The sequence below is a fragment of the Lonchura striata genome, chromosome 10, assembly GCF_046129695.1.
Source record: "Lonchura striata isolate bLonStr1 chromosome 10, bLonStr1.mat, whole genome shotgun sequence".
In the NCBI taxonomy this organism is placed as follows: domain Eukaryota; kingdom Metazoa; phylum Chordata; class Aves; order Passeriformes; family Estrildidae; genus Lonchura; species Lonchura striata.
Window position 1 is genome coordinate 20,956,197 of NC_134612.1, and position 18,642 is coordinate 20,974,838.

At 38.4% G+C, this 18,642-nt stretch overlaps 1 protein-coding gene across 4 annotated transcripts in view; it reads left to right on the forward strand.

Moving 5' to 3' along the window:
• TBL1XR1 (TBL1X/Y related 1) overlaps positions 1-18,642 on the forward strand; it is a 107,657-nt gene that overhangs the window by 53,089 nt on the left and 35,926 nt on the right. For 2 of the 4 annotated variants that reach the window (XM_021548234.3, XM_021548236.3), the window contains exon 3: positions 15,615-15,682. The exons of the other annotated variants lie outside the window; for them this stretch is intronic. The gene's annotated coding sequence lies outside the window, so the exon portion shown is untranslated. The remainder of the gene's footprint in view (positions 1-15,614; positions 15,683-18,642) is intronic. 4 annotated transcript variants of the gene reach the window in all.

An 18,642-nucleotide genomic window follows, 5' to 3' on the forward strand; every position in this document is an offset into this window, starting at 1 on the left:
ATTACGTAAATAGCAAATGGAAACCACATTAGGGATGCTGGGGTTTTGCTCTAAACAGAAGATAAAATACAATTTAATATTTCCTACCATTGGTACCCCAAGGTGATGTGCTGCTCTTTAGGCAGGATCATTTTTTTGTACACATTTCATACTACTTATGATAAGCAAGTAACTGCTATGTGTTTGAATTTGTGACTGTGAATGCAGCTTAGAATAGATTGTTGGAATACCTTTCCACTGGCCTAATTCCTGGCTTCTTTTATATTTAACTTTTTCTAAAAACAAAATCCTTTTTTTGCTGAACTGTTCAATTTTGGTTATTATTAAGATTTTTCCTATGCTGCTGCAGTTTACGAGGTTCCTGTTTTAAAGTCCTCCCCAGTTGATGAGGAGACTCTTGCATGTTCCAGTTCTTGGGACAGACTGGGAGCTGTGGTGAATCAGCTGTTGGGGAGCAAAGTTGCTCCCACTGACCCATCCAGTTTTGTTTAAACATCCTTTTTGCTGAAGCTGACAAATTTCTCAGCGGATTGGCCTCCTCATTGCCCACAAACTGTTGCCATTTTGTTCTGGTGGTTTTTTTTTGTTTGGTGGATTATGTTTTTTATTATTCACATGTGTATCCACGGTGGTCCATATATTTCAGTTGAATTTACTTTTCATCATAATGCAAACTACTTAAGCTACTGTTTGTTTTTTTTTTCTTGCAAAATGCCCATGTCAAGGTAGTTGCAGGGTTTACCCTGTTGAGGTTGACTTGCACTTGGACTGTCTTTGTTAAAGCTTCCCATTTTCATCAGACTGCTTTTCAGTCTGTCCAAAAGTGGATGGGGATTGTGGCATATTTGGAAGAGGAATGAGTGTTACATGATCCTCTGAAATATCTTGGACCTGATGTCCAAGTGTCTGGAGTTCGTGGGGGTTGGGTTGTGAGGGAACTGGGATATGGGGCAGAAACTGTACCCTGGGAGAAAACAGTGTAATGATCAGAAGCACTATAGTTCAGTAAATTCAGAAGCACATAAGCAAGTCCTGGACTCATTTTTTGTCTGATTTGGAAGACAATTTAATCCGTTACATAAATCTTTAAATTTATGCTTTGAAAAAGGAGTGTGATGTGCGCAAATTCTAAATCATTCTGAAAAGAACTCGTGGCATCTATACATAGCAAATCGATGGTGAAAAAATAGTCATTTTTAGGGTTCCTGAGGTTCTGTTGTTACCCCAAGATAAATGTGGGACGTTTTGCAAGTGCAGGAATGGAGAAACATCAGGAAAGGCAAATCTCGAGCAGAGTGTTACTAGAAGTGCCAAGTTACAGCTGTGATGTGTGACATCAACTTAAAAAGATGTCAACTATGCAGGACTCATAAGTTAGGAACCTCTGTGCTTGCTTTTGAAGAAAAAAGCATTGCAGCTTAAGTGAAGTCAATTGTTCCAGATATTTTTGTGACTTAACTGATGAAAAATCTGCAGTGATTTGTAGGCACAGTGCTCTGAGTAGGGAAAGGAGTTTGGACATCCCTGGAGGTCTGGGTCCACAGAGTAACACACTTCCTTCCTTATTCTCTTGCCCTGGTAGCATGGCAGTTATGTATTTGCAGTGCTATATCCACAGGAATCTTCCACTGGAAAATTAATTCATGCTAGAGGAATTATTTATTTAAAATAAATCCAGCTTTGCCTCAAGCATTTCCCTGGCTACACCCATGAAAATTGCCAAGAGGTCAACTGAAAAATTGCCTGGAGGTCAGCTGCAAAAGGGTCTGTTTAGGAAGTGGGTGAATTCACAGCCCTCTCTTGGACAGTTTATGGGAGCTGAGTAGCACTTAGGACAATTGGGAAGATGATGCTGTGGCTCAATTCCACAAGCAGCTCACTGCACCCTGTGTCAGGGTTGAGAAATACCAGTGCAGTCTTACCATGTGCATGGTTTTAGGGGGTTTGAAGAGCAGTTTTGTGGCTACCCCAGCTTTAAATTCAGTGTGATACACAGCGCCTCTGTCAGCATATGTTGAAATCCTGTAAGAGTGCTATAATTAGGAAGCTTAGTTGGAAAATTGGGTGAAGGAAACACTTGCATCCCTTAAGTACAGAGGATTTGTCAAAAAGCAAAGTGCTCCCTAACTTGCTATGAATTCCTAGGAGGATTTCATGACAGATATCTTGGGTTAAAATGGAAAGGGATATACTGAAAAGGGGGAGGGGGACAGTTGTTTCTGTTGTAATTTGTGAATGCCATAAAATCCTCCAAAATGCAGCATTTTGAAGTAGGGGTTTTGCTTCTTTTTCCTTCTCTCATTTTATCTTAGTACAGGAGGATTGTAGGATCTGTAAAGTGTAGTCTTCACTGTAGGAAATGCATCTGTTTATCACTTTGAGTCAAATCTAAGTGAGCTGTACGGATGGTTTCAGTAACACCTAGGAAAAAAATAATTTGTTTTGGGAACCTTAAACATACTAAATATTTGCTGAGTGAGGAAAGAATCGTAGCCAGGCAGAAGTGCCTGTGTAACGTTTTGCCTCACACTAGGATAATGGCTGCAAATTTCTAGAGCTTCAGCTGTTTAATAAGACATTCCCTAACTCAGCCCAACAGCCAGAGCCAAGAACAGAAAAAAGTGCCTTTTCCTGTGATGCTTTTACCTTCCCTCTCTCAGCCTGTTCCTGCAAAACACTTCCCTGCTTGCTCAGCTCTGGCGTAGCTCAGTGCCTGTGTTTCTGCTGGGCTCACTGGGGCTGAGCAAGTTCCTGCCTGTAGGAGGCTGGTTGCTATATGGTTAGAAAATAAGAGAATCCAATTCTTTCACTGCTAGCTCTATGTGGTTTTTTTTCCAGACACAATTACACTCGTTACATAGCTCTTTATCTAGCTCTTTTCCTAAAATAAACCGGGGGCTAGCATGTGTTCCTCATTTAGTACTGCAAATATTTCATTCCACTGGCCAGAGAAGTTACTGAATTTAGACAAAGATGACAATATTCAACATTGTATTTATCTTAACTCAGTAACAACTGGCACTTTCAGGAATGTGTAGAAAAGCTGTGTTACATCTCAGTGCTTCCATAATCACTGAAAACTCTTCAGTGTATTTTGTCTCCCACAGAAGAGGAATATTTATTTTTCTTTTTTTTTAATGGGTGTGCTAGGAGGACAGACCTGGCAGCAGCAGTGGTGCTGACTCTCTGGAGGACTTTGGTCCCTAAGAGAGAGTAGCAGATGGTCTAACATATATTAAAACAAAACAACAAAAGTCCTGGACAGGAGACTTTGTTGTTGACCTTTGGTGTTGTTTATTGACCTTGTCTGGTGAGATTACAATCTCTTCAGTACAGGAACGAAGTCTTACCTGTTTATGCAACCTTAGCACAATGGGGGCCCCATCTTAAAAAGAGATCTTTTGGATGATGCAGTTGTTCAAATAAATGGTGGTAATAATAATGTTCATTATATCTGGTTTGAGTTGTTGTGAAGGTTCCTTGAGCAGAGAGAGATGTGCCTGAAGCAGCACAGCAACATTTTAAGTGAAATGAGTGAAGTCCCCATGATCCTTTGCATATGTTGCTTTTTAATTGTCTGTTTTGTAGATGTTTTTGTGCCGCTCCGTTTTATCCAAGTGTGTATAAAACCACATCAGAGATTTTACAAGGGTTCTATCAGTGCATTTTGTGATTTATACTCAGTAGTAAAGATGATGACTGCCAGAGGTTTTTTAGTTTTATATAATCCTGGATTTGCAGCCTCGTAATTCGCTTGCTGTCTGTTTTAGAGTGCAAGAACAGTGATAAAAACTTTGCACTTGTTTGACTTTTCCTTCTCTACAAGTCATGGAATCACAGCTGAGGGGGTGGCCACCCCTCCTCTGCACAGTACCTGCTTGTTTTCCTGCCAAGTACTGATTTATGGTAGTCTTTTGTTTTGTTTTGTTTTTTTCTCAGATTTCAGAATTACAAGTGGAATTGAGGACAGAGTAAATAGAGATGAATTTGGTTACATATGGCTGTGCTGTGAAAAATGCAGGTCGTTTGTGTCTAGAAAATGGGTCAGGTTTTAATTGCATTGTCAAGGGTAGTTAATGCTTAAGCAGTTTGCTTCTCAATATAATAGGCAACAAAAATGGATCTGCTATTAACTTTCGAAAGCATTTCTAAAATTATCATGTAGATGTATAAATCTGAAGTACTACAGGCCTAGAAAGCCCTACTTAGAAGTGATCTCAGTTTTCTTCATGACAAAATGAGCTATATTTGTTTTTCAATACTATATCTTGTGGCATATCTACAGTGAGTCTCTTCTCATCCCAGTGTTGCTATGCTGAACAGACAGACCAGTTCGCAGAACCTGAGGCAGAAAAGAACATTTTCAGTATATTTTGAGTTGCTTTTTCTAGCAGATTAAGAAGCAGAAATTCAAGTCCATGATCAGTTGGCAGTGCTGGCTCATCCTTCTGCCTCTGACTGCCTTCCAGACCCTGTACCTCATGGGTTACCCAGAGGTTGTGTTCAGGAATAACTCTGGCTGCTTTTCTTGCTGTGGTGCACAGGGTCATTGGATATTGCACTTTTCTCAACTTCAGGTGAAGAGTGCAATGGCAAAGGATTTATTGTTCCTGTGGTTATATAACAGGATAGTCAGTAACAATAATTTCAATTAATTAGGTTAAATTCAGCGGAAAGGCAGCTTCTGTGGCATCTTGGAGGGAGAATCCTCTTACCAAGAGATTCACCTTAGGCTGACTGTGGAGTCTGTGGTTTGTCTGGTGGAAATTCATTCCCTCAGTAGTGTCACAAAACCTGTGGGCTACATAATAACAGTCTGAAAATATACTATTTACAAAAGAGTGTTCATCTGTCAGCAAAAGAGTTAAAGTGTCCATTTTTTGCTTGATTTTTTTTATATTATTATTTTTCCTGTGATTTGAAGAAAATTTTGGTGTGGATTTTTTGAGTGATCTGTACGAGGCCGGACTTTGTAGAAAACCACTTGTCTTCACTTCCAAAACATGCCTAACTTTCTAAATTCTATCCCTATTTCTATTAAAGATTAAATAAAATAATAAAAATGATGTCACATGTCCTTCCCTCTGTAAAGCAAATTTTGCCTAGGGTAAGTGCAACAAAAAAACAAGTTAAAAAAAAAAAAAACAAGGAAAAAATCTTCCTACTGCTGATAGTGCTTACAAGTTTTAACGTGAGTGTTGCAAGTAAAATGATTTGGAATAGGAGAAAAATCAGAAGATATGAACTAGGTCTTGACTTGGTGCTGGTTTTATATAAAGCAGGGGTGGTGTGAAGGTGGTTGTGGTGTTACAGGTGCAGAGGCAAAACTGCTTATTGATTATTGGGCTCCAGTTTTTATTCAAAATTAAGAGACACGTGGATTCCTACAGCTATTGCTGGAGTGGAATTTGCTGATAATAGAGATGTTTACTTAGTTGGTCAAGCCCACTCTAATACTGACCATTTTTAAATGATCTCCTAAAGGGTTAAATATTTTTAGTATATATAAAGAAAAAAACCTGTCAGGGGATAGATGTAACCACATTCGTGTCTTCTTTCTTACCTTCTTTTCGAGTACCTTGCAGCTTTTTTGCTTAGAAGTGTGGCAGTTATTAGAAAAGATAAAGTGTACAATGGATATAAAAATAGCCCATGTGATGAAAGTGGCTTTGGATCCCAGCTAGCTTTGTATTTGTTTCCTGCAGATTTTGTTTCCCTTTCCTGATTTTTTTCTTACAGTTTTTTAATAGTTATAGTGTTAGAGTGAATTTTAGGATTAAAAAAAAGTCAAGGAAATGGAAAACCATAGACAATCCTGTTCTCAGACAGAAAATTATGGTCTTAAGTCAGGATTCTCTTCACTCCCTTTGGAGTTAAAGGTGAATTGGCAATGTGCAATATTAGTTACAGTTCCAATTGATTTCCTTGTACAAGTGCTTTGGTATACATAAATACATGAGAAATTAAACAGCTGGCAAAGGCCTCCTGGTTTTGTGTAAATCTTCGGCTAGGAGGATGAATTTTAATTTTTTTTTCTTCAAGATTCAAAGAGCTAGCTATGGAAGGAAGTTCTGTAAATGGCATTATTAGGAGTGTGTCTCCTGCAAGCTGATGGGAAGTGATGTGATTTTACACTAAGAGAAAATCTGAGCACAAAAATCTGTGTTTCTCCTCAAGTCTGTCTTTCCAGCATTTCTGAGTATTCCAAATTATTTTGTTGTACAGCTGTACAAATGGATTATTTATCCACTGAGACATGAATGAATACAAGTCCCCTCTTGTTGATGGGATGGTGTTCCTTAGTCTTAAATTTGTTTCAAGACTTGTTCCTATATGATTGTCTCAATTTCTGTTTTCTCTCTGTGGCAGACATACCTGAAACAATGAGTCCTGCTTCTCTCCCAGCAGAAGGCTTGATGCAATTCAGTGTGTGTTTGCAGGGTTTCTCCTGCCAGCTTTCTGGCTCCACTGAGCATCCTCTGCAGGATGCTCTTTTTTCTGCTCTTCTGCAGATAGTGTCAGGCATCTGGAGAGATAAAGGGAGGGGAACTGTTTTCAGGGGAAATTACAAAACCTAAACTAGAAGAAAACTCAGTGAAATAGGTGATATTTTTAAAAAATTTAACCCTCCTCTTCTGAAGTCCCAACAGAGTCAAGTTTTGCCAGAGGAGTTTGGGGTTTTTCCCCTTTGTTGGTGACTCTTCCATTTAAATCCAGTCTGAAGCTGGAGTAGTACATTGTATTGCAGCTCTTGGTGCACTGCTGCTGGTACCAGCAATCAAAGCTGGTCTTTCTCTGGGAAATAACAAAATCAGATCCAGCAATTTCTTATTATCATCTCCTGGACACTCACTCCTCCTAGCCTCACTGTGTCCAGCATCCCACTCAGCTTCATTCCAGTGCATTAATTCCTTTTTATTTTCTTCTGTGTATGCTTCTAGATGGAAAAATGTTTGTTTTGTCACAGTTTATGTGATGTAATAAAGGCTATAAAAATCCAACATGGCTTTTGTACATAGCTACCTGTAGTGAAAGTAAGGTATTAATTTGGGAAGGCACACAATAGGGGTATTGTAATTGAGCAGTGGCTGACATGTCGCTCAAAACTCAAAGTAGGTTGTACTATAAATATAGTCCCTTGTTTTGCAATTGACATTTTGCTAGTGGGTGGCTAATTTGAAAGGAAATAGACCAGTGATCTAATATTAATAACTAATTAATAGTTATGTGGATATTTTAAGTCTATTTTTCTGCTTATTTATAGGCATCTATTATTCATCTATGCTGTGTATCCTTCTTTGCATATATGTTTAATTCTGAAACTTTTGCTTCGGTAACAGTCAGGCTTTGCAATCAAAAGCTTGATAGCAAAGTTGGTATGTTCTTCAAACCCACTTTTTGAGGATGACAGTTTCAAAGTAGTGACACTTCAACCACTGAGGGAAGTCTCCCTCTTGAAGCGAGGCCTAAGAGGGAAGCCAGTGATGCATTGTCTACATCTCACCTGTATTTGTGAATCCTAAATCAGCATCACTCCTGTAGGTATCCTGTGTTTTAAAGTAGAATACAGAGCAGTTTCTAGGCTTCTGTTGAAGGTGTGTTGCTCAGAGACAAAATGAAGAGGAATAAAATAAGAAGGAGCATCTCACAGGCAGCTTGATCCTTTGGGATCAGAATGAAACATGCATTCAACTTCTCATTGCTTCTCACAGCATGTGTGTTACTATACCAAAGAGCTGTGATGTTTTTGTTTGCTCTGATGGGAAAAACTTCAACATAGGGTTTTGTCTCTTCTACCTATTCCCCCTGTCTCCTGCCTTCTCTCTCACATTCATCTGTAAATTAATAATATTTGTGATACTTGTCCTTTTAATGAATTCTTAATTGAATTGATAATAAGGCAGGAAGACTGTGTGAGAGATTCATTGTACTTTGTACACGTCTGATATTTTTAGTTCTGTTTTGTCACAAACATTTTTAAATGTATTCCACCAAACTCCACAGAGCAATGCTGTTATATCTGGGCCTTGACTGTTAGCTGTGGAATTTGTGTGCACTGTCTTTGCACCTCATCCCTCTTGTGTGAATAACTTTGCTGTGAGTGCTCAACTCACAGGGAACAAAAATGGTTTCCCTCTATCTCTAGAGTCTGCATTACTCCTTGATTTACTGTCCTAGGAGGTTTTAAGCTGTGTCCTTGGAAGTGTTTCCTGTTGCTGGATTAAAACCCTGCTGCAGTTACCAGTGGAACTCACCTGTTGGTGGAAGCACCCATGCTCCCTTCAACCACACGCTGCATCTGCTGCATTCAGGTCTTCTCAGCATTTGTTGCGGGTGTGAGGAAAAGCCCATATTAGCAGCAGATGTATAACAACAAGAAGATAACAGCATTCTGGCTTTTCATACCTGCAGAGGGTGGGTGGGGGTTGCAGCTGTTTGCCTGTTACAGGGCATGGCATTGATGATAAAGGAAACAATTGTGTGGGGCTTTTAGCTTCTGTGCCTTTACAAAGGTGCTGAGCTCCTCTGTATTTGTCTCCCGAAAGCTGTGTCTCTGTGTTCCAGCATAGTTCACAGTATCATTGCTATGAATCAAAGAGCTGTGGATAGACAGATCCCTTGGAGCAAGCTTCCTTCTTCCATTTTTTTACAGCTATCCAGAGATTGCAATCTCAAAGTGCTTTTGTTTGGTGGTTTTTTTGTTTGTTGGTTTGGTTTGGTTTTTGGAATTTTTTTTTTTGTTTTGCACGTTTTTTTTGTTGTTGTTTGTTTGTTTGTTTTTGGTTTTTTGGGGTTTTTTTTTTGTTTGTTTTGGGTTTTTTGAGGAGTGTGGGGGTGGTTTCCTTTTCCTAGCTCTTATGTGCTTTGCTGTGCAGAGGGCAGCTCTGGGCAGAGAACCAATCCTGGAAATCCTGAGTCACAGATGCGGGAGGTTGGTGTTCCAGGCATCGCTTGGGATGCAGGCCATTTCAAGAAGTGCTTGAGGTTGTTGTCCATTGATAAAACACAGCTGGCAGTGTTTGTCCAGCTCAAAGGACAGAGCTGACACCAGTAATGCACTTGTGCTGCTGAGGGTTGTGTGTGGGGCCAAAAGAGGCACACAAACTCCACAGGACACATCAGGTTTGATTTCTCTGATTTCTCTAATTTCAGAGACAGTTTGAGGCATGTTGGAAGTGACTGTCAGGGTGTTGTTTTGAAGTTTTTGTCCCTGTATATTTTTCTGACTCTTTTTGTGTGACAGTTCATGTTTTTATTTTCAGTTCCCTGTGACTCAGGGAATCTTTTCTCTGTGTATCTGCTTATTGCAGGCAGTATTTAATATAGTCGTGCTGATTCTCATGTAATAATGAGAACCCATCAAAAGGTGCAGTCTTAATCTGACAAGATTTATAGATGTTTTGTAATTCTCTATCAATAATAAAAGAAGACCTCTTAATATTTAAAAAAATTGCAAAAATTCTCTTGTATTTCATGTGTTGACATGGTGTTAGGTTGTAGGTTGGATTTGACGATCTCAGAGGTCTTTTCCAACCTAAATGATTCTATGGCAATTTCAGTGTTTTCTCCTCTATAAAAAGCATATCTATACCTGGGCAATCCTTCTTGCCCTTGTAATATTTACTTGCTAACCTTTTGTATTAAAATTGTAAACTATGTTTGTGAAATAATATAGCAGGTCACAATACTTCAGGCATCTTAAAAATTATCTGTCAGTCCTGGTAGTGCACTGGAAGTGTCTTCCAGAAATGTGAAGCATTTCACTGAAAATGTGTAGCAATGGTTCTTGTGCAAAGTTCTTGTGTCTTGAGCTGCTTCTGACCTACCAATAAATTCAAAGAACTTCACATCTGGTTGTGAGCAGGAGCAATAGACAGTTCATGTGTTGGAAGTAAACAGGTGAAGTTATGAGTGACTCTCACACATACCCTAGCTTTGAAGTATGGACTTTTTTAATGGCTGGGATCCTTGTTTGGTTTGGATGTATTGACTTGGAATATAGTCTTCCATCTGAATGTATTTTTGACTGTTTTTGCTTTAGTTTCTCTTATATTCCATAAGTGTCTTGTTAGTGCTGCTTTGGTGTTTATAGGTTTTGAGGTGGTGTTTTCGAATGCACAATTTTCTGAGTAGCACAAATGATTGTCCTTTTGCAAACATTTTTTCCCTTCTGTCATATTATTAAAGACCCATTGAGTCTGGAAATTAAGTAATGTAGCTTCCCACAAGCATGCATATTTTTCAGTGTAATTGGAAGATGTTTTGGATTACTGTCTTTAGGCCTGTGGAGCCAAGAGCCCAATTATAGGCATGGTTAGAAGGCAATCGTGTGCGTTAGATTATAACAAGATTCCAATAATGTAAAATTGCTGCACAACAAATTAGTTTGTATAGTTTTGACAGTTGTTGCCTTTAATAAACTAAATTATAAAGCAATACGCAGCTGCAAAACTTGTGAAATTGAAGAAAAATAGATTCTTATTTCCCTGTCAAAATTTTTTCCACAGAGCAGGTCTGGTTTGAGTTGTTCAGTGGACTTTGTGAATCCATCTGTCCCAAGATTATTTTCTCTGTGAGTAGTTGAGAGACAGGTTACAAGAGCTACATTTAAGACTTTAAGAAGGTCAGGTACCTTCTTTTTACTGTTTGTGCTGGCAGATGCAGTCACAGCCTTTTGGGCTGATAAAGCTAAGATTTGGGAGGTTAATTGTAATTCATGGATAAATGGTGGCTAGATTAATGCTGCCTGCTTATTTTCACTACAAACTTGAGCTCAAGTCTCCTGGCAGAATGCAGGAGCTATCGATGTGGTAACTCCATGTACCAACGGAATTGGATCTCTGAAATCCAAGAACCTGTCATCCCATGGAGTAAGGTGTTACTACAGCACTATAAAACAAGGCAAAATCTACTACATTCTAGCAATCAGGCTATTCAATCAGAAGCTTTTTTACACTTTTCTGTCCTGAGCTGTGTTCCAGCTGCAGGTTTGAGAACCACTGTGGCTGCCAAAGTGACATTTGTATCTATGCTGGCAAGTCTCTTTTAGTGATAAGCACTTTAATTAGACATGACATAATTATGATACAACTGCTTTTGGTCCAGTTTTAGGACCAAGTCCCACTATTTCTATATGCATTTCCAAGCAAATTAAAGCCCAGTCTGAGTATGTGCTCCATCCCAGCTACTTGATAACCGTTCAAATGAAGGGAGACTCCAGCAGTACATGGTCACTCCCTGCAGTTTGGAGCTTTCCTTTTCACAGTCCAAGAGCAGCAAGGGCAGACCTTATTTCTGAGTGTCCTTGGCTGCTGTCGCTTGCGGTGCTTCAGCTCCTGCACTTCTCTCCTGGGAGAACATGATGGCACTGACTTAATGGGGGTAAATGGGAAGATGAAAGCTGCTCGTTTTCTGTGTGTGGTGAGGGTGAATCTCTGGTCATGAATTCAGAGGCAGCCTTCTGCTCTGAGTGCTGACAGTGATGTTGGTTGATGGCATTAAATAAAGCTCCTAAAGAGATTGTGTAGAGTGGCAAGGGAGAAAAGGAGGGGAAAAAAAAGTATTTATTTACCAAATTCTAAAATGGTAAAATGGAGGATTTTCAGGAATGAGAATGATGACCAGCTTTAATGTGCTTTTGAGTGGCTTACGTTTTGAAGGGTGGCTTTTTTTTGGAAAAAGAGCTGCAAGCTCCAGACATCATTTTTAATGAGTATGCAAAATACTGGCTGTAGTATTTGCAACGCCAGTCATGAACCAGTGCTATTGGAGGCAGTCTTTAAAAATTAAATAGTTCTGCCTTCCAGCTTTGTAAAAATTATTCCTGTATTTGATTTTTTCCAATAATTGTATCCTTATAAAACTTAAATGCTTTAAGCCAAATAGCATGCATTATGGTCAGGCCAAAGAATTGGAATATCTGTCAAATAGAAAGAATGAGAATTTCAGCATCTTGTTTCCAAAATAGTTGTACATACTTCTTGCTTCCTTCATGTGCCCTTGGCAGTCAGTCAGCTATAAGACTTCTTGAGCACCATTGATGTGCTCTGAAAATATCCTCTGCACTTCGTAAATCGTTAAGAGGATGAATTATGGAAATGACAGTGGATAAGGAAGAGAAGCAAAGATGCACATTCACTTGGGACATTGCCTTGAGGCTGGTGTCATTTGTTGGTTGGATGGTCTTTGAAATAGAGGCATTAGAGGGAATAAGTTGTAGCGAGCAGATCAAATATCTCGTTTATAGTCATACTCATCGCACAGAAAGAAAACAACATCAAATATTATTAACAGGTGGTCTAGTGGGAAGGCAGCAGTAAACAATACTTCCTAAAAGTGGGTAATTCCTCTCTCCCTAATGGGCCACATTCAATTTTTAAAATGCACATCATTATTTTTTATGACATCATAGTTTATTTTTTGTTTTGTTTTCCCTAGCTGCATATGATTTAAAATGAAAACAAGCAAAACCCTAGTCAGTCATTAAAAAAAAAAGGTTACTTGTTTGTTAAAAAAAACCCAACAAAAAACTTTTGATTATTTATACTTTTTTTTTTTTTTAATTTAAAGATTAAGTCCCAATCTAACAGCAGTAGGGATTTTGTTTAAAAGAAATACAAGAGAAGAAAAATCAAAAAATGATGTGGAAAAACCCCCACCAGTGGAATGGGTAAATGGGCTCTGTGCTGATCAAGGAGCACGCTCTAGTGGCAGGTTAATCCAGCATGGCCTTCTCGGGTGCCCATCCTCCACCTTCACTGGTATTAATCAGCTTCTTCAAGAAAGTGACATTTTCACAGAATCTTATTAAATTTACCATTTCTGTTGCTCTCCAGTGCCAAAGTAAGTGCAATGTGTTTACATGTGGCATCATCACATGTATTGGTGGTAGTGAGATGAAATTCCTGCTCTCTAATTAATTTTGCAGTGGGGAAGTATATGTCTATTTTTGCAGATGGTTTTTAAATGCATAGATATTTTGAGCTGCAGAGGGGACGACTTCATGCTCACGATGCACAAATTCTTATGGAGTGTGAGCATTTTAGTAACAGACACAGTTGTTAAGCCTGCCTGTTAGCATCACATAAAATGTTGGGCTCTGAAGCCTTGCACATTTTTGCAGTGTTTTCTGTTCTAGTCCTCTCCCTGAGGCTGGAAAATTTCTTTACTCCTTCCTCTCTCGTTCAACTTTTTTTTTTTCTGTAATGAGACTGTAGATTTACAGTTTGTTTCTCTTCAGATTTCTGAAATACACATAGATAGATACGCATCTCATAAGAAATAAAAATAAAATGCTAAGTAAGTAACTATGAAGCAATCCAGAGCTGAAGAGCAGATATAGTAAGGGAAATTATGCCCTGTGATTATAGGTGAACTCCCTGAGATGGGATTAATTTCATCATGTCACTTGGTAGGAATAGAATTTAATGTGAAGTTTTTATCCTACATCCTTCACTGTATGTGAAGGGGTTTTTTGCTACAAATTCTATTCACATCACTAGCATAAATTAAAAATAATAGATATATATAGTCTTTAAGTAATGTATCTCTGTAGCACATGCAATAATTTTTACTCTTATTTACTAATTTGAAACACTTAAATTATAATTTAGAGGATTCTCTGATGGTCTGCAAGTGCTTCCAGAAGTAGCTGACTATCAGGATCCATCTGAAAAATTACTTTTGTTGCTTAGTCATTCCTAAAAGCCCAGGTAAGTTAGGCCATGCATTTAATTGTTGCTGTTCCTCAGCCCTCTCCGTGCCTTGGCTGAGGTAAGTGAGCAGGTTTCTGCTCTTGTAGGGAGGTTCATGCAATGGTGAATTTCTGTGTTCAGTGTTTTGTGTTTTCTGTGTATGCTCTGTGGAGAGGAAGGAATTCCTCTTAAAGCAGCTCCTGTTGAGGGTGTGGTGGTTCTCTGCTCTCCTGTAGGGCCTCCAGCTTCTTTCTCTCATTTGGCATCATTTTGGGGGTAATTCCACTTATTTACTTGAGCAGAGTTTGTTCCAAAGGAATGAAAAATCCTTAATGTAAACATAAAGTGTACAAGGTTCAAAGCATAAGAGTTGAAACTTACTGCTCTGTCTTGTTTGTTCAACCAGCAGGATCAACATCCCCTTTTAATGACCTTTTGCCTTGGAGTTAAAATTTTATAAGCTTTTTAAACTTTGCTTCTGATTGTTTTTTCCAAATTAAATTTTAGCGATGCAGTTGGCATATACAGTTAGGTTTGTAGAAATGATCAAAGCAGTACATAATAGCCTAGCAGGGAATTAAAATGACATTAATGGAGGGTCAGGACCTTTTCACTCAGTTCTTGTGAACTACTGTCAGTGTTACAGGGAGGACCAGGACACATTTCCAGTCCAGGATGGCTGTTTCATGGTTTTGGAGATTTTTGTCCATTTGGCCATTGGAGGCTTTTCGGGAGGGAAGGAGAAGTTTACTTGATTCTCTTGGGAATTTACACATGGAAAATGATTACTGACAAAAATACCCTGTGGTTCCCCAGTCAAAAGAGGAAAAAAACATTTTCAAGTTTTACTGGGCTTAGCAACAGACTAAATAGCAGAGGGTTTCTTAGAAGTCAGTGGTTGCTTTCAGGATGATGGAAAATCTGAAATGCTAAGTCCTGTTTAAGGCATGTGTTGCCTTCCTCTGTTTTAATCCTAGTATTAAGGAGGTGCTTTGGAAGTTTTAGTGTTATTTGTAATGTATTTTGTGAGCCTTTGTAGCTGGAGTTTAGTACTTAGAAGCTTATTTGTTCTTGTCCAGCTCCTCTTCAGAACTAGCTGTTTCACTATTGAGTGCATCCTGCTTCAAACAGCATTTTTTTGACATGTGGATTCTTTTCTTGTGGTGCCCAGACAGTGTTCCTGTGCTTCTGCTTTCAAATCTCTCCTTAATCCCTTCGTTTACATAAGATCACTTTCTAATGATTTAATCTGTAATGAATATTGTTGGTAGGAATCACCATTGTGCTAATACAGGATCAGTAATTATTCTGATCACAGGTGTATAATGTTTTAATTTTGAAGTCACCTGTAGAAATTAACTTCATGAGGATATTTTAAGGATTGTTCATATAACTGGCTCTTTATAATTTGTTGGTGCGAAATTCAGCTCCTGAATGGTTACTTTTGAAAACGCTGGATGGTTTGATCATGGCCTTGTGTTTCCCAGTTTTTTATCTTCCTATTGAATAATTTTATTTGCATTGGTTAACACTGCAATATCTATTGCATCAATACTTACCCCTTTGTAAACTTTTTCTGGAGTCTGATAAAATTCCCCTTTGTCAATGTGGACAGACAAAAAGAACAGAAATTTCTTTGAAGCTAATGTGCTGTTCTGTGGTGGGGATTTGCTTTCAACTAAAAGAGTGAGAGAGGATAGAGTTGAAACTGTAATTTGTTTTTTGAATAAATTCCATGTAAATAATCAAGGTCTCTAATTTTTGTTTTTCTTAACTAAACATATATTGTTATCAGTAGGAAACTGAATGTTGTTTTAATTCTTTCAGTAAAAACACTGGTAGAAAAATAGCTTTTTATCCTTTTTTCATCCTTTAAAATAAATATTGATAGAAACTATCATAATATGGTTTGTGTTACAGGTGGTGTAATACCAAGGGCTGTACTGCTGCCACATCACAATTTTGTGGGGTTTCAGAGAGTAGTTCTGGTAAGGACACTCAATGATTTATCTATTTATTTGTCATAAAAGTGGACTGTAGTTTGGTACAATTTAGTATTACGTGCGCTTACAGTATTTGTTAGGTATCAGTTTCTGCAGTTCACTGAATCCTTACATTAAGTGTTCTTTTATTCAGTGGTCTTTAACAGCTCCTTTTGGAGCTGTTAGTGTCTCATGTGTAAATCCATATTCATTTTGTTGAGAGTTATAATGCATCAATTCACAGTATGGAAATATTAATAAATAGACCATTTGTCAAAACACATTATAAAAACTGTATTGTCTCCTTGAAGTGTGGAGTCACTATTGCCTCGGTGTTTAACAGTTTTTTAAAGGGAGTGTAAAATTACTGTATTTTGATTATAGTCTGTTTTTTTCAAGTGCTAGAGTCTTGTCTTTCTAAAGGAAAATACAAGTGTGTGGTTCAGAGGGCAGATATCCAGACTGTGTGTTGTTGTTAGTGTCTTCTAAAATGTGATATGCAGTCATGATTTTGTGGTTGTTTTCTTTAAATGTATGTAATGGCAATCCCTGTATCATTTCCTTTGATTTTGGAAACTTCCCTTAAATATATTTTCTTATCTCTTCCCCATGGCTAGAGTTACAAGGGAGATGAGATTACCTATAGTTATTCTAAGGGAAAATTCCTTGTGCCACCAGGCCATCAGCAGCAATGCTCAAGTATTTTGCAAGAGCACAACTGAGCATTTGTTCTTTCATCAGGAGATAACTGAGATCACATTTGTATCTGTAGAATTTTTTAATATATACCATAATTTAACAAATGTCTCGTGGGTGTAGCAGATGTCTTTTCTTTCCCCTGCACCCCCCCTCCTTTTATTTATTTATTTATTTATTTTAAAAATTTGCAATCCCTTAAAATTTTTGGCAAACTTTGTGTGCTGTCCTAGGTCATTAGAGGGCACTCAAAGACAGAAGGAATTTATTTTAACAAACCTTACCTCGCAAGTAGACCCCCACAAGGTAGATTAGGATTTTGCTGATGTTCTTTGTGGCCTTGCAGGGTAGTGTTGCACTGGCTCTGCTCCAACACATCACTTAAGCAGTTGGAGGCAGTGGGGCTGGAATATGTTTAAATATTCTTCTGGATTTATCTCTACCCATGTGGACTTTCTAAAAGCAAGGCGGGGTTCACAAGAACTTCTCAATGGGGTTTTCTGGTCAAGGAAACAAATAAGGTCTTTGTGTGTTGGAGATACTGAGGAGAGAGAGGGGTGTCCTTGCTTGAGAAGTCTCTGGACTGATTAGTGGAGAAAACAAAAGGTGTTGGAAGTTGAGTGAATAAAGCCATTTTTCCCTTCTGCCATGGCATTAGGTTGGTTTATCTAAAATAATTGGGCATGGCACTACTCACACTGTGTGATTTCCAGTCCTGTAAGTCCATAATGCCTCAAGCATGCACCACTCATGCATGTAGGCTTACTTTAGAGTTTCTATGTCTTGGAGTGGCAGAAAATGGGCTTTCAGATTTACAGGAGAGAAATGGCTTTGGGAAGGTTTGAGTAGCATCACTCAAGAATGTTAAATGGAAATTCTGCAAAGTAAAAACATCATAGCTTTATAAATATTGTAAGAAAAGAAAGATGATGGGAGCTCTTTAGAGTCTGAGAAATACTGAAAATTTTTCAAAATGTTGTGAGCAATTTGTGCAGTACTTATTAAAGCATAATGTCATCTGGAGAAGTCATGTATTTCTTAATCTCTATCATCTCTATTTTCAAATAATGCTCCCATTACTGGAATTGGGTGAGCAGAATTTTACGTGCATAGAATCTGTTTGAGGTAAGGTAAAGATAACCAGAGACGACGAGCTTCTTTTTGTGAAAAGCCATCCTGTCTAATTTGTTTGACGCTGAACTAGCAGAAGTAGTGACTGTGACTGGTTAATTCTGCAAAAAGCAGGGCAGAGGTCACTTGTGGGACAAGCTGCAGACCATGTCAGTGCAGCTGCCTGTGTAACAGTGGCCTGCAGTTACAGGACAGGGTGTATTTCCATCTCTGCTAATGTTTTAGCTTGACTCAGCAAAACTGGTTTTTCTCCACAAAGCTGTGGTTGTGTTTCCAATTGCATCAGTGGAGGAGCATTTTAATTCAAAATAGCACCTTCTGCTGGAGGGGGGTCCTTATCAGACAGATGAGGTATTGTCAGGTTTTGAATAGTTTGCTTCAAAGGGGATTAATTAAAAAATTAGTGAGAACAGATGTCTGATGTTGGCCTGAGCAGTCAGAAAGTAGAGGAAATGTCCTGGGTTTGAACTCTTTATCTTAATTGGATCCCTTGTGACTCAGCCCATTTGATAAGAGTTTATTCAGTAGAGTCTCCTGCTTCTACTGTACAAAGCCAACAGCTTTAAATTTTAAGGTTTTTATGTATGGGTTAGGCACTCAGGCAAGATTTTGCATACAGCTTGGGAGGATGATGTCTTCAACAAAACAAAAACTTTATATACCACAGGCTGCTTTTTTATATCCAATGTGCTATACAGAAAAGCAAAATAGTGTTCTTTTAAACTACTTTTAAATGTATTTTTGAATGTCATAATATATTAGTGTACAGGTGTGTTCAGGTTCCTTTTACCAGTTAGACCTTCTGTAGAGTACCAAATTAGCAAGAGGAACATTTGGTATGCTGCTTTAATCTTCTCAGATCAACAATGCAATTACTTCTAGAGATGCAGGTGACTTTGCAATGTGTAGGAGCCGTCTGGGGCTGTGTTATGGCAGGCACACTCATCCAACCTCTGGGAATTTTTCCTTTACAGTAGTATAAATATGCCTTTAGACTTAAGCACTGATGAAGTATCAGAACTTGGCATTTATTCAAAGTTGTCCTTAGTGTGGGATAATTTGAGTTAGGCAAAATATTCCAATTTCTACAGGCAAGAAGGGAAGCTTGTTTTTATTTTTCAAGGCTTTCTGTGAAAGAA